This window comes from Procambarus clarkii, chromosome 60, assembly GCF_040958095.1.
Source record: "Procambarus clarkii isolate CNS0578487 chromosome 60, FALCON_Pclarkii_2.0, whole genome shotgun sequence".
Lineage (NCBI taxonomy): Eukaryota > Metazoa > Arthropoda > Malacostraca > Decapoda > Cambaridae > Procambarus > Procambarus clarkii.
The window spans coordinates 1047078-1064035 of record NC_091209.1 but is presented as its reverse complement, the minus strand read 5'-3'; positions in this window follow the sequence as shown (position 1 = coordinate 1064035).

The window sequence follows — 16958 nt, the reverse complement described above, 5'->3', positions numbered from 1 at the left end:
GACAGCCCGTCCTCACACTAGGCTGGTTAAAGCAACGGCTGTACTCCTCAGACAGCCCGTCCTCACATTAGGCTGGTTAAAGCAACGGCTGTACTCCTCAGACAACCCGTCCTCACATTAGGCTGGTTAAAGCAGCGGCTGTACTCCTCAGACAACCCGTCCTCACATTAGGCTGGTTAAAGCAGCGGCTGTACTCCTCAGACAGCCCGTCCTCACACTAGGCTGGTTAAAGCAGCGGCTGTACTCCTCAGACAGCCCGTCCTCACATTAGGCTGGTTAAAGCAGCGGCTGTACTCCTCAGACAGCCCGTCCTCACATTAGGCTGGTTAAAGCAGCGGCTGTACTCCTCAGACAGCCCGTCCTCACATTAGGCTGGTTAAAGCAACGGCTGTACTCCTCAGACAGCCCGTCCTCACACTAGGCTGGTTAAAGCAGCGGCTGTACTCCTCAGACAGCCCGTCCTCACACTAGGCTGGTTAAAACAGCGGCTGTACTCCTCAGACAGCCCGTCCTCACACTAGGCTGGTTAAAGCAGCGGCTGTACTCCTCAGACAGCCCGTCCTCACATTAGGCTGGTTAAAGCAACGGCTGTACTCCTCAGACAACCCGTCCTCACATTAGGCTGGTTAAAGCAGCGGCTGTACTCCTCAGACAGCCCGTCCTCACACTAGGCTGGTTAAAACAGCGGCTGTACTCCTCAGACAGCCCGTCCTCACACTAGGCTGGTTAAAGCAGCGGCTGTACTCCTCAGACAGCCCGTCCTCACATTAGGCTGGTTAAAGCAACAGCTGTACTCCTCAGACAGCCCGTCCTCACACTAGGCTGGTTAAAGCAGCGGTTGTACTCCTCAGACAGCCCGTCCTCACACTAGGCTGGTTAAAGCAGCGGCTGTACTCCTCAGACAGCCCGTCCTTACACTAGGCTGGTTAAAGCAACGGCTGTACTCCTCAGACAATCGGTCCTCACATTAGGCTGGTTAAAGCAGCCGCCGTCTTCCCCAGAAGCATTCATCAATTTTAACATAATGTGTATTACACATTAGTTTGTTCTCATATATCAATTACTATTTTACAAACAAATTTTATGTATAGTTGGGCATAGGTTAGGTTAGGTGTTTAGGTTCTGTTGGCGATTATTTGTATTTGAAGGAAGTATTTATAGAATTGTGGTTCAAACAGAGGACGTGAGCGAAACGCTTGTTCCTGAAGCGTTCGAAGTCATCAGTTGTGAATTGTGTATAAACCGTTTTTCATTCATAAACAGGGGGCTTGGCAGCTGTATTAACGAGCTTGGATCTTTGTATATGAGGACGGGCTGCAGTAGTGGAGTAGAGTTCGTTCTAGACTCACAATCGAGAATTCCAGGTAAAAATCCCGGGCGGGACAGAAATACTGGGGTGCATTTCCTATTACCGAATGCTTCTGTTCACCTAGCAGTAAGTAGGTACCCAGGAGTTAGTCAGCTTGTTGTGTTGTTGCATCCTGGGCAGGATCTGTAATTCCACCTTGGGGGTGGGGGACATCAATATAAGCCTAAGCCTACACTCCGGCTACCTGTCCCCCCCCTACACACATACAATGAATATATGCCTCATATTTCATAAAAACATATTTTCTATCAATTAAATTTACCTTATTAGACTAAGGGTTCCTGCATATAAAATATACATCTTAAAATTTTACTTGAAAACTCGCATAAATCCCATAATCACGATTCCCGTCTATCTAGAACTGAATTTATTGTATGTAAGCTGGTTAAACTTACGTAGAACTCAACAAAGTCTTGCACACACCGCACGATAATGCAAAATAAAAAAGAAAAACTGTGTCAAGGAGCAGAGGAGACATGACTACAAATGGGGACCATTAGAATAAGGCTTCAGGCGGACATTGAATGCCTGCCCATCACACATTCAACTTCCTGTCTTCCATCCTCAATTCTTCTACAAGTTCTCAACTCCTTGAATGCTTCGCCGATGGTTATTTTAAATATATGTATAATCTTTATTGAGAGATAAGCAGGCATCAGCTGTGTATCTCCCACGATGTGTGATATTGGGTGATGCTTGGCACTACCGAGGATTACACCAGGTGGTAGCAACAGCATAGTTTGCATCCTAGTACTGTGAGTACTGAAATAGTTCCACAGTACCCCGTCCACCCTGCTTGGACACTGGCGCACGCACACGCACACATACACACACGTTAATATTTAAGTATTCACGAATTAATAAGATATACATATGCCAGCACATGTAAATGGGTTCAAAGGTAAATATTACAAAAAGCCAGGAGATAAGCTAGTTATTGTGTCAATATGCATAAATCAGCTTACATTTCCGCGTTCCGCTTGCGCTTTGTCATGGGTTCATATCCTGGTCAGAGAGGATTTACTGGGCGCAAATCCTTAACTGTAGCCTCTGTTTAACTTAACAGTAAATTGAGCACTTGGTTGTAAAAGCTATTCTTCGTGGGAGTCGTATTCCAGGGACCATAGAATTAAGAACTTGCCCGAAATGTTACGTCCCGTACTAGTGCTTGTACAAGAATGTACCAACTTTTGTATATATCTCCACAAAAAAATGAACTCGTGCATAAGAGGCTGGAACCAGGAGCTTTGAACTTTGCCTACTCAACTGAATATATAACCTAACCTAACCTAACTTTTTCGGCTACCTAACCTAACCTAACCTATAAAGATAGGTTAGGTTAGGTTAGGTAGGGTTGGTTAGGTTCGGTCACATATCTACGTTAATTTTAACTCCAATAAAAAAAAATTGACCTCATACATAATGAAATGGGGAGCTTAATCATTTCATAAGAAAAAAATTAGAGAAAATATAATAATTCATGAAAAATTGGCTTATTATGCAAATCGGGCCTTGCATAGTAGGCTGAGAAGTGCGCTCTGGCTACTAGGTACGACATATATATATATATATATATATATATATATATATATATGTCGTACCTAATAGCCAGAACGCACTTCTCAGCCTACTATTCAAGGCCCGATTTGCCTAATAAGCCAAGTTTTCATGAATTAATGTTTTTTCGTCTACCTAACCTACCTAACCTAACCTAACCTAGCTTTTTTTGGCTACCTAACCTAACCTTACCTATAAATATAGGTTAGGTTAGGTTAGGTAGGGTTGGTTAGGTTCGGTCATATATCTACGTTAATTTTAACTCCAATAAAAAAAAATTGACCTCATACATACAGAAAAGGGTTGCTTTATCATTTCATAAGAAAAAATTATAGTAAATATATTAATTCAGGAAAACTTGGCTTATTAGGCAAATCAGGCCTTGAATAGTAGGCTGAGAAGTGAGTTCTGGCTACTAGGTACGACATATATATATATATATATATATATATATATATATATATATATATATATATATATATATATATATGTCGTACCTAGTAGCCAGAACGCACTTTTTGGCCTACTATGCAAGGCCCGATTTGCCTAATAAGCCAAGTTTTCCTGAATTGTTATATTTTCTCTAATTTTTTTCTTATGAAATGATAAAGCTACCCATTTCATTATGTATGAGGTCAATTATTTTTTATTGGAGTTAAAATTAACGTAGATATATGACCGAACCTAACCAACCCTACCTAACCTAACCTAACCTATCTTTATAGGTTAGGTAGCCGGAAAAGTTAGGTTAGGTTAGGTTAGGTAGGTTAGGTTGTCAACAAACAATTAATTCATGAAAACTTGGCTTATTAGGCAAATTGGGCCTTGCATAGTAGCCTGAGAAATGCGTTCTGGCTACTAGGTACGACATATATATATATATATATATATATATATATATATATATATATATATATATATATATATATATATATATATATTGTGACGATAATCTCCTTCAAGAGATTGAGCCTGCTCTTCCCTCCAAAATTACGTCTTCACAATTATATAAAAAGACTATGGAAGAAATGTCCAACAACGACAACAACACCAGCACCAGCAAGGCTTGCCAGGGTGAGCAGAAACGTATGCAGCCCGCCACCTGTTCGGACCCAAATCACCAAACTACCCGTTGATCGCTACGGCTCCGCTGATTGGTCGCCGGTCTGGCTGCACCTGCACTCGCCCCCCAATACTACCTGATGTCTGGGGTCGCCCCAACATCAGTCCTCAGAATGTTCCGTGCTTTCGTAGCCAGCACTCCTCCCAGCTAGACGTTAGCGTGTACTGAGAGAGGTGGTGGCTTTAAGCCAATATTCCAGCACCTCCCACTTAACTTTTGTGTTGCACTTCTTATTATTTTGCCTTAACGTAACTTTCATTGTGTCATTTAAGTATTCTTATTATTTTGATTCATTGATTTTATTATACATATTTGTTTGTCCATATTTTCATGTTTTGATTTATTTAACGTAATTAAAATTTCATTGTTAAAGTTTTACTTGTGTTTTGTGTGTCTTCTCCTTACCTTACCACAGACGAAGTTCCAGTTTTTCTATTTTTTTTTATAACTATGTGACGAGGCCATACCCCTAGCCTTAAACAGCCGAACACCAACGCGTTACCGTCACAAGTTATATATATATATATATATATATATATATATATATATATATATATATATATGTCGTACCTAGTAGCCAGAACGCACTTCTCAGCCTACTATGCAAGGCCCGATTTGCCTAATAAGCCAAGTTTTCCTGAATTAATATATTTTCTCTAATTTTTTTCTTATGAAATGATTAAGCTCCCCATTTCATTATGTATGAGGTCAATTTTTTTTTATTGGACTTAAAATTAACGTAGATATATGACTGAACCTAACCAACCCTACCTAACCTAACCTAACCTATCTTTATAGGTTAGGTTAGGTTAGGTAGCCGAAAAAGTTAGGTTAGGTTAGGTTAGGTAGGTTAGGTAGTCGAAAAACAATTAATTCATGAAAACTTGGCTTATTAGGCAAATCGGGCCTTGCATAGTAGGCTGAGAAGTGCGTTCTGGCTACTAGATACGACATATATATATATATGCAAACAAGCCTGAATGGTCCCCAGGCATACATGCAACTGAAAACTCACACCCCAGAAGTGACTCGAACCCATATTGCCAGGATGACTATGCATCTGGTGTACAGGGCACCTAATCCACTCGACCATCACGACCGGACAAAAGCTGATGGTAGCCGAGGCTATTTGCCCATCAGCTGATGGGCATATCAGGGAGGCTATTTTGCCCATCAGTGTGGAAATCTAAGGGATGAGATTCAAGAATAGGCTTACTAAGAAGGAAGGATTGAGGAAGATGAGAACCAGAGCTAACAGTAGAAAAATGGAAACCCAGTTCGGTCGCAAACCCGCACTAGGTCCATCACAAGATTACCACGGAGGTGGAGAACCGGCGAGATATCGGGAACGAAGTTCCCCACAATCTTGTGGATCTTTTTCCAGATCTGAGGCAGAGGAGTATCAGACGTAATGGTGGAAACATAAGATTTCCAACTCTCACGTTTAGCTGTACGGATGGTCCTAATGGACCCCCGCACCCTCCTTCTGACACAAAACAAAAGAATCTGCCATCTGCCGACGTCGGTGTTTCTTCCAGGCTACAGCTTACAACGGACAGCCTGAGCACAGTCTTTATTCCACCATTGAATGCACTTCCGTGTGCCTCGGGAGGTAGAGCGAGGAATAGAGCGGAGGGCAGCGTCGAAGACAGTGTCATGAAAAAGGAGGAGGGGCGCGAGGAAGAGGCAAAGAGGAGAGGTCAGAGAGAGTAGCACGGAGGGTGAATAGGTTCCAGTCAGCCTTGGCAAACTGCCACCTAGGGAAGGAGAGGGGGTAGGTTGGAAAGAGAAAAAGAAAAGACGATGGGGAAATGATCACTGTTATGGAGGTCATCAAGAACCCGCCACATGAAATCTAAGCAAAAGGACGATCAGCAGAGAGAAAGATCAAGACAGGATAGGGTCAAGTCCAAAACTCCACATGAGTGGGCTCACTAGAATTCAGAAGAGATAGAGAAGAAGCGAGGACGAACGGTTAAGAAGGCGGCCTCGGGTGTTGGACAGAACGTCACCCCAGAGAGTATGTCGATAGATGAAATCACCCAAAAAGAGCACCGGCTCCGGCAAGGCGTCCAGGAGATGATAAAGATCAGGAAGGGAAAGCAGGACATTTGGAGGGAGATAAATGGAACAGACTGTATGCAATTTACTCACAAAAACACGGGCAGCACAACAATGGATAGGTGACAGAAGAAGTAGGGGGACGAAGGGAATATCAGCACGAATCAAGAGAGCAGTAGAGTTATGGGCCCCAGCAAGAGCTGGGGGGGGGGGGAGAAAGGAATAACCATGAAAGTGACCAGGACGAGCACCAAGCATTGGTTGTCTTAATATATATATTATCTCTATACTATATTATATCTGACTTATCTCAAGTCAGGTGCGGGTAGTACTAGACCCCCGGTACTGTCCGTAGTTGGCCGAGGCCGGAAATGGAACTTCCAGACGACCAGGATCTTCAAGCAACATGAGGTAGTCGCCGGAATCTACAGGAACGAACGAGAGAAAATATTTATAGAAAAGTTTCATATAAAAATAAACGCTATTTATATAGTAAACTGTGGTAACTCGGAACAGTTCAACTTTTAATTTTCCATCTAATAGTAAGCACCTATACACCTTCGGAAAGTTCTCTGGAACAGTATTAAATGTTGAAAACTAGTACTAGTGAAATAGAGAAATAAATCTAGAAAGTGAACATTAGAAAATGACCCTGTCTCTAGATAAGTTGTATGAGTGAACGGGTTTGAGAACCATCTAGTAGGATCTCTAGAAACGTTGATCAGTGGGGAACTTTATCTAGATTTTTCTAGATCCTAGATACTGATGGTTATACATATATTTTTTTTAATTTTTTTTTGTGGTTTACTGAACAATAAGGGTGTGGTACACAGTCTGACAAATGTGTTCACCCGCTGTTGTTGTGGACTTGAATATGAACTCTGGGATATTAGGAGTTTGAGGAACTTATATCCAGAGTGTTGTTGTTGGTTAAGGGACATGTCTGTGGACATTGAATTTTTTTTTTAATAATAAAAATATTTCTGTGTCTTTTCTTTAGATTTTAAGATTGGGAAGCGCTGTGGTGGACAGTTGCCACAGGTGTGGAGTGGAACACTAGGTCCCTGAGAGGTAGTGTTCTTCCATGTTGATATAATTTTATAATTTTGTTAATTTTTTTTAATGACATTGATTTTTTTTTTATTTAATGTTTTGTGTGATGTGTTTGATCTTTATTCCGGGTGGAATACTGGGATAGCTGAAGGCTATCAGCTGATTTTAGCTAGTTAGTAATTGTTAGGTTTGGATTTCTCCAGTTATTTGTTACTATATCAAGACAGGTATAGGATGTTTTGTCTTCCAGGTAGTTGGAAGGGTACGGGGCTGCATCCAAGTGGACAGCCAGGATTATAGGGACGGTCTCTGTCCTTATGTTTTATGTATTATTACTGTTGTGTTGATAGATATAAATACATGCTGGGGCACACCTTTTGGGTGTGCCATTAGTGTTGTTGGAGTATTGTATGGAATTAGTTAGGATTAGATAATTTCTTTTGTTTTGAGGCATTGGTTGAAAATAGTGTTGGGTTAAAAATGTTGTTTTTGGAGTTAATGGTTAGGGTAGGGCAGGATTTCTGGATAAGAAAAGTGTGTGTAACTTGCTTTACACACAAATTTCTTAATTTCCGAGGAGGGGGAGTTGTAATGATCTGGGGCTCAGATCATTGGTTCTCCCTTCTCCCCTCTTTTCCCTCTCCTTCTCCCCTCCTTTCCTTCTCCCTCTCCCCTCCTTCCTTCTCCCCTCCCCTTGGCCGTCATTCATCTCCTCTCCTCTTCCCCCCCCCCCTGTCGCCCATTTGTCAGGGTCAAGAGGTTGACCTGAGGGTAGGGTGGTCTTGGATACCTTGGCTTCTCCCACTCAACTTCCCCCTCTCATTCCCTCTCTTTCCCTCTCAGCAGCGGCCTTCCCCATACCAGGCAGAGTCAAATGTCCCTACTCCTATCTTAGAGGAGACAGGCTTGAACATAATTTATCAGTTTTGTAAACATTGCTCGCAGGTGCCTGGGCTCCATAGACGCGCCTTGTCCCCCTTCTCTTTAGCTGGGGAGAGCTGACTCAATCTTCAGGAATTCATGTAGCTTTCCACGACAGATCAGTGAAGGTGATTGGCCTGAGATAAGGGCCAAGTCCTTATTGGCCCTAGAGAGCCAGACCTCAGGCCTACGTGTTAAATGGTTGGCCATTGCCAAAAATATGGGTGGAGCCTGGGGCTGTATTAGATGGTGGGAGGAGTAATCCTTCCCAGCAATTAGTTGGAAAAACTAAATTTCATTAGTGTGTCTTGGGAGTGTATTAGGAACAGGGCCGCAAGCCCGTATCCTCGGGGCTGAGGGCAGCCATCAACATCGTGGCCGTAGTGCGGGTATTTAAGGTATAGTAGCACGTTGAGTTTCGTGCCCTCAATAAATATCCATTGTGCCTCTAGGGAAAATAGAATAGGTGATGTGTTCAAATTGTCTTAATTTACATGTTTCATAAAATAAATTGTATAGCTTGTCCAGTGGTATTCACTTAACTCCCCTTTGATATATTTTGCTACTTTGTCATTTTTAGGTGTTGTATTGGAAGCCCCCCAGGTTCTCCTAACAGTTAATAGATACTAAAGTTGCCCTTGGATTCAAATAAGTAACGTAAATTACACAAACTAATTTTCCAAAATTTATTCCTGAAATTCATATTACCCGGAGTCCCATGGTTACTGATTCCTTGCCTTCCTGGGGGATCGGTAATAGACACATTCAGGTATGGTTGGTCGGGAAGGTGGTGGCAGTGTTAATGTGTTTTGTTATTGTTTTTAACTAATAACCCTTGTCCTTGGTGTATCTTCCTCATTTAATATTCCTCTTATATACGTGGCCGTCCAGTGAGGGGTCATGCTGGACTGTAACAGTGTTAAGCTGGGGTATTGAGTGAAGAGAGACAGAGATGTACAACAGAGAGTGAATATTACGATCACGAGAGATAACAAGATAACAGGATTAATACTGGGGAACATTGGGTTATTACAATAGAGGCCGCGGTTATTACGACAGGGTAAGCGGTCATTGCACTGGAGACAAACACAAAGTGGTGTAAACTATGTAAGTGGAAGTTGGAGTTCATGGAAGTTGGCGTAAAATCCACGAATATTCAACTGAAGAATAGACATTATCAAAAAGAATGGACAGTAACAGAGAACACTGAAGAAACAAAGGTAAAGAAGAACACAGTATATTAAAGAATCTCAGGATCAGGAGCAGGGTCAGCAAAATCAGGGTTAGGGGGTATGGGTAAACTTAGTAAGGATGAAGGGAAGGGAGCGGGAGGACAGACCAGAGGTAGACTGACGGGGTCCGGAGGAGGAGACAACCGAGAGTGGCAGTCAAGGACAGCCGGAGGAGGAGGAGGGGGGGGGGGGTAGAAAATCAGGGATTGCACCTCAGCAAGTGCAGCAACCGAGAGGGAATTGGGGGCAAAAGAAACCTCCATATCTGGGACAGGGGGCTCGGCCACTGAAATGAGAGGGGACGTAGTGATAGAGTCAGAGGGAGGGGGCAAGGAAGAAAGCAATGCCTTCTTACTCACTGGGGAGGAAGGAGATTAGCCAGGCTTACGTTTCTGATTCGAAGAGACAGGCGTTCCGGTAACAACGTACCAGGTGACAGACTCAATGGTCTCAGCAAAAGAAGAGGAACGGGAGTGAACAGCACGAAGATTGCTGGGAGGATGATGGATATCAGCCTGGACAGACAGGCAGCATGGAGGGTCAAGAGACTGGTGGGAGGGTTGGGAAGAAGGGTGGGGGGAGATGGAAAAGAAGAGGAAAAGACAGACGATCACGGTGTTTCAAGTTGAGGACGGCTTCCTCGAGTTTGTAGTGTATACACGAGTGTGAGAAGGTAGGGTGGGCCTCACAGCAAATGAGGCAGCGAGCCTGGGGAGAAGTGCACTCTGACTTGGAATGATCATCGTCCTCGCACATGGGGCATAGATATACAGTACTTGTGCATTTGAGGACACCGTGCTCGAACTTTCAACACTTATTGCAAAGTCTAAAAGAGGGAATATACTTCTGAATGGAGCATCTGGCACCAGCAAGAATAATAGAGGGCGGAAGGGCCCTACTATCAAAGGTGATTTTTACAACTCGAAGGGGCTGACGGCGACGACCACAAGGAAGTCGAGTAATCGTGTCCACCTGGAGGACAGAATGGCCTTGGGGCTTCGAAGATATGTTTAATATCCTCATGGCAGTCTTTGAGGTCCCTAACACCAGTTGCAACATGGTGTGGGAGGAGAGCAGTGCCAACACTGGCATTTAACCGAGCATTTTTAGTGACTCAAACAGGGGTCTCCCCAATGCAGGACAATGCGTCTAAGCGAGTAGTTGCATCCTGAGAAGGAGCAGCGACGACACTCGTACCGTAACTGGTCGGTTAAAAGTAACAGAGGCATCTACCAAATCAACAAGGTGTCTATGGAGGGAAAAATCGTCAGGAGGAGTAGAATCCAGATGGTGGAGATCAAAGTATTTAGCCCATGTAGCGGGACCAAACAAGGCGTTGTAAGTATTAGTATGGGAAGGAATCATGCGCGTGAAATTGAAATTGAAATTGAAATAAGTTTATTGAGGTAAAATACACACAAAGGGATGAGGTAGCTCAAGCTATTCTCACCCCGTTCAGTACAACGTGTTAGTACATACATAGACACACATCACAAACAATAAACCTGTTACCAAACATTCTGAGAGATAAACATGTACATTTCCTCCCCCACAAGTGGTATGGTATCAGACGTACACAAATACTTTTATGACCTAGTTATACGGATAATTCAACAAAATATTACAGTCTTGGTGCAAAATTCTTATATCTCTCAAGAATATCATCAACCTTTCCTTTGTGACACATCCAGGCTATTTGCTCAGGAACAGTCCTTATCTCAGTGTTTCTATATACATTAATCAACGGACAATCAAGAACATAATGGGCAAGGGTGTGAGACCTTAACATACCACATAGTTTACACTTCGTGTCATTATCATGAACGCCTATCCCATATTCCCAGTAATATTTGTACCCAAGCCTGAGCCGCATGTACACATGTCACTCCAAGCATTTCTCCTTTTACCATAAGTGAAAAGGGTGTTTTGACTCACATACATGTAGTGTTGCATGGTTAGACTTCTCTCATACATTATCCCTCTCCTCTCCACTCCTGTCTGTGCCTGAATATTTCTGATTTTGCTTCTTATTTGTCTCATTGTGAATTCACATTCAATGTCAATTTGTGGTTTTGATGTGGCACGTTTGGCCAAGTCATCCGCCACCTCGTTGAGCACTATTCCAACATGAGATGGAATCCACATGAATTTCACACTATGACCTTTCAGCTGTATCTCAGCTATTCTTCTCTTACAATCCTCAACTATAGACATGAAGACTGGGTTTCGACTGTTTAAGGACTCCAGTGCTCCTCGGCTATCGACAAATACAAAAACATTTTTGTCGTCATGACGTACTTCCTCCAAACACGCCAGAATGGCCTGCAGTTCAGCTTGTGTGGATGATATATAATTACTAAGCCGGAGTCCAATTTTCCTGTCCACAGTCCCAAACTCCGTATATTCCCTTATTAGGACACCACACCCTGCCCTGCCATCCTCCGCCACCGACCCGTCGCAATATACATGTAAACTGTTGCCTCTTGGTAACCGGGATATCATGCTTCCATATATACACCGTAATTGTCCCGGTTCATGATGAATCTTTTTCACATTGAGGGGTACAATTTCGACGTCTATTTTCTGTACTTTCCAGGGAGCAGACATATTACCCTGTCGAGAGGGTTTACAGCAGTCAAGTACATCGTATTCCCTGAGGTCATGAGCTAATCCCCTCGTGTAGCGTGTCTCCCTCAGTTTCCTGGAAGTGTGTACGTCACTCAAGCAGGTCTGAACGCTCTCAAACAGCTTATCCCCTCCTTTTCTCCGCATGAAACGAATAGCTACTCTAGTGTTAATGTCACGGACTCTATCACACACACTCTGTAAATTTAATTCCATTCTCATTATTTCAATCATTGCATTTCTTTGACATCCAAGAATAATCCTCATAGCCTCGTTCTGTATCAGCTCTATTTTTTGAATTCTGCCTTGGCCTGTGTAAGACAAAACGGGTGCTGCGTAGTCTATCAGGGACCGAACAGTGCTTATGTATAACATCCGTAAGATAGGTACCCCAACACCTTTACCAGAAAAAGCCAGTGCTTTTAGAGGATGCAGACGGGCTTTACATAAGGTGCTGATATGATTTATTTCAGCATTCTTACTCTCACATGTGTATCCATCATACATGCCCAGATGCTTGTACTTCTGAACACGGCTCAGTTCCACACCATTTAGAGTAAGTCTTATATTTCTTCGTTTCCTATACTCATATTTGGTTTTATCTGCATTTATAACTAAGCCTAACTTGGGACAGGTTGTACCAAGTATGTTAAGAGCAGTTTGAATTTTGTTCCCGGAAGTGCCTTGTATAAGAATGTCATCAGCATATATGATCGTCGTGACCCCTGGAGGATACATTTCTGATGCTAATCTGTTCATTAATACATTGAATAAGGTGGGACTTAATACTCCCCCTTGTGGGGTACCTAACTGAAACCTCCGTTCCTCAGACATGCATCCCTGATAATACACCTGACCTTTTCTGCCTTGTAGATAATCCCTTATCCAGTGTAACAATCTCCCTGTTATTCCCAGATTGGCTAATTCGTATAAGATTACTTCCCCATTGGCTTTATCAAATGCTCCTTGTAGATCAACAAAAACTCTACAATTGTCATCCATATTAGACAAACACTTTAAGAGACAATCCGCAGTACTTTTGCCTTTGATAAAACCAAAGAGATTACTGGACATGTTATCACCTACAAGGTAGAGTAGCCTATTTAACAAAATCCTTTCCATCATTTTACAAAAGCAGGATATTAAGGAGACAGGTCTGTAGCTACCGTTTGACTTAGGGATAGGAATGATGACTGCCTCTTTCCATTTTCTTGGTAACTTTCCCTCTCTATAACTCATATTAAACAAATCAAGTAAGGGACTAGGTTTCATACCGGCTAAATAATTAAGAATGTCATACGTTACTCCATCTTTCCCAGGAGCAGTAGAGCTGCCACTTTTTATAGCATCCAGTAGCTCATCGTGAGTTATCTCAGTGCACGCTATAGATCTTGTATTTAAGGCACATAAAGTTACTCCATTTCTAATATTTTCCCATGACTCAATGGTGATTCTCGTGTCTGCAGGTAAGGACTCCATACCAGCAGCACTAGCCCATTTATCTACTAACTCATTAGCAACCTTCCCTGGATCTGAGTGAGCAATGAATTTGGTCTTACAACCCCTGACTTTATTTACTGCTCTCCATATGTCTTTAAGGTTCTTAGTATTACCAATGGACTGAGCAAAGTCTTGCCAGTATCTGTCCCACGCCTCCTTCCTCACCTGACTGCATTCCCTAGCCACTTCCAACATTGTATTTTTCTCTTCATCCCTCATTCCATTTTTTATCCATTCTTTATGTGCACTCCGTAGCATTCTCTCCCACCCCTTGACTTGCTGATCATTGGAATATTTAAATTTCTTAGGTCCATGCGTCTTGCTTCCCCTGCCCCCGTTATTTTCCCTCTGTACTAATTTCTCTATGTTCTCGACCATATCCTCGTAAAAACTATCAACGCAGAGCGGCGTGTATTGTTGATACCAATCTCCCATATTTTGAATAAAAAAATTTTTCATATCTTTATTAATATTTAGCCTTTTCCTTTGAAAGTGGACTTGTTTTTTCCCCAGTGGTAATTCAACGTACAAGGCAAAGTGGTCACTAAGTAGTTCCCGAACAACCCGAGCCTCCCCCATAATCCCCTGAGAGTTTAAAATGCAGGCATAGTCAAGCCGTCCTCCCCTGATGTGAGTTGGTTCATTGTTTCCCAATAGACAGGTATCTGGATGATCTTGTAGAAACTGTAACCACTTGACCCCATTAGTACTAATGCTACCCACTGTCCCAAGGCTTGTGTGCCGAGCATTAAGGTCCCCAATGACCAGTGAAGGATCAGTATAAATGCAGTCAGGTAGATAGTTGGCGTCGAAGCAGTTCCTGGATACATACAAATTAACTACAATAAATTCCCCTTCCCTTAATGATAATTTAACACAGACACTCTCTATGCCTTGCGTTTTTGATGGCGGTTCTACTAACTCTGCTGGTATGGAGTTCTTTACATAAATTGACGTGCCTCTGATGTTATTTGCGGCGAAGAGGTGAAACCCTTTATAACCATTTAATTTCAATAAGCCTTCATTCCTATCCCCTGTCTCCTGGAGAGCTACAACATCAATATCATTTCCCATCACATAACAATGAACATCTGTAACCCTGTTTCTTAACCCATTAACATTCCATGACAAAACTTTCAGTCTAGGGTGATCCATTATTAATCAATTCACTGCCTAAGTCATCCCCTATAAATTCACTAAATGATAGCCATACCTGGCATAACATCTCCCACCTCCTCACAAGTTCACCAGTAAAAGCGACATTGCGATTCTCAAAAGATTTTTTCAGCCCTGAGACGTCCATTATTGGCCCAAATGATTCCTTCATTTTATGTGTAATTATAGGGTTCTTCCTTTCACTACGACTACCATCATTCACACACACTTCACTTTCTTTCATTTCAGCACTCAATATTTCATTATTGCCCTCAACCACTATATCCTGATTTTCTTTCACAGTTTTGTGAATTTCCTTGACCTCCTGAACGTTTAATTTCGCCTCGATGGACTCGATTCTCTGCCCAAGATTTTGGAGGAACTCACCAACTTTTCTTAGTTCAGCCCACACCTCCTTGGCCATATTATTATGACCCTCTTTCTGAGCCACAGTAGCCACTTCACTCACCGTTACATTGTCACTGCCGGAGTCCTGAGTGGTGGCGTGGCTGCTTGTTGCTTGAGCCTGACGAAGTAAAGGAGACTCCTTTACCCACGCATTCGTCCGGTTCACTGGTGCTGTTTGGGGCAGACTGTTTTGCTGTGCTCCCGGTGTCTGGGTAAGAGCTCTTGCTTGCTCTGTAACATTCACCGGCCGGATAACACCCATACTCGGCCTCTTGCTACACACAACTGAGCTGGCATTGTGAACGCCTCCACAGTTGCAGCATCTGGGAACTATTTTCTCACCCAGATTAAGTCTGTTTCTACACACATTAGAGAGGTGAGACTTTCCGCAGAAACGACATCGTGGATCATTTTGACAGCTCCAGGATTTATGCCCCCATCTGCAGCATTTCAGGCATATTATGGGCTCTTCCACATACTTTGCTACATGCCTGTAGCCAGCCCCGGTGATGAACACTTTCTCGGGAACTTCACCTCTCACTAAAGCCACCACCTGACTCCTAGCTTCACCTTTAATAAGGTGACGCTTGGCCCACACAAATCGTTGGTCGTCGAGGATGAATTCGGGGTCCAGAATCTGAGGGTATTTATAGATAATTACCTTCGTCAGCTTCTCGTTCCCCTCCGGCATTTCCATAACAATTCCATCATATCCTTGCTGGGTAAGATACTCCACTGCCTCCATAGAACCTACCGTTAAGTAAGGTCTGTTTACACCTTCCTTCAGCAGGGGCTCGAACTTGCGGTGTTCTCTTCCAAGTGTGACTGTCCACAGCAGCTTCTGATGATAGGCCAGCGTGCATGAGGCAGGGAAGAGAAGCCTCCATCTCCGCTGATCCTCACCTTCCTGACATCGTTCCGTCCGTTTGTCGACATCAGTCTCGGCGTCGTTCTTCATTCTCTTGTCGTTTCCGTTAAGTGTACCATTACTGTCAACACTATGCCTTGCATCCTGTCTTAACCGTTTCTTCTGTTGCCTTGTTAGAACGTCTTGATACTCACCCTCCTCGACTGACTGGCTGCTTTCTGAGTCCATGTTAATATTGCCGTGGGAAGTAACCAGTTCTTCTGGTGACTGAGTCTCCATCGGTGGTGGGGAGGCCTGTGGTTGTGCTGGCCTCCACCCCTCACACACACACACACACACACACTAAATATATGAATCAGCAAAATTATAAATTAAATATGCAATCTGGTATGCACATGACTTGAAACTGGAGTTATGTAAATTAATTGGATCAGGTAAAGCATAGTAAATTTTATCATAAAACTGAGAAATATCACACACACACAAAATATAAAATATATAAATCAGCAAAATTGTAAATTAAAATCTGGTATGCACATGACTTGAAACTGGAGTTATGTAAATTAATTGGATCAGGTAAAGCATAGTAAATTTTATCATAAAACTGAGAAATATCACACACCCACAAAATATATAAATCAGCAAAATTGTAAATTAAATATGCAATCTGGTATGCACATGACTTGAAACTGGAGTTATGTAAATTAACTGGATCAGGCAAAGCATAGTAAATTTTATCATAAAATTGAGAAATGTAAATTTCATGAAAATAATTAAACAAGTATACAACACACAAGTATACAACACCCCTCACACACACAAAATATATGAATCAGCAAAATTATAAATTAAATATGCAATCTGGTATGCACATGACTTGAAACTGGAGTTATGTAAATTAATTGGATCAGGTAAAGCATAGTAAATTTTATCATAAAACTGAGAAATATCACTGAGAAATATCACACACCCACAAAATATATAAATCAGCAAAATTGTAAATTAAATATGCAATCTGGTATGCACATGACTTGAAACTGGAGTTATGTAAATTAATTGGATCAGGTAAAGCATAGTAAATTTTTT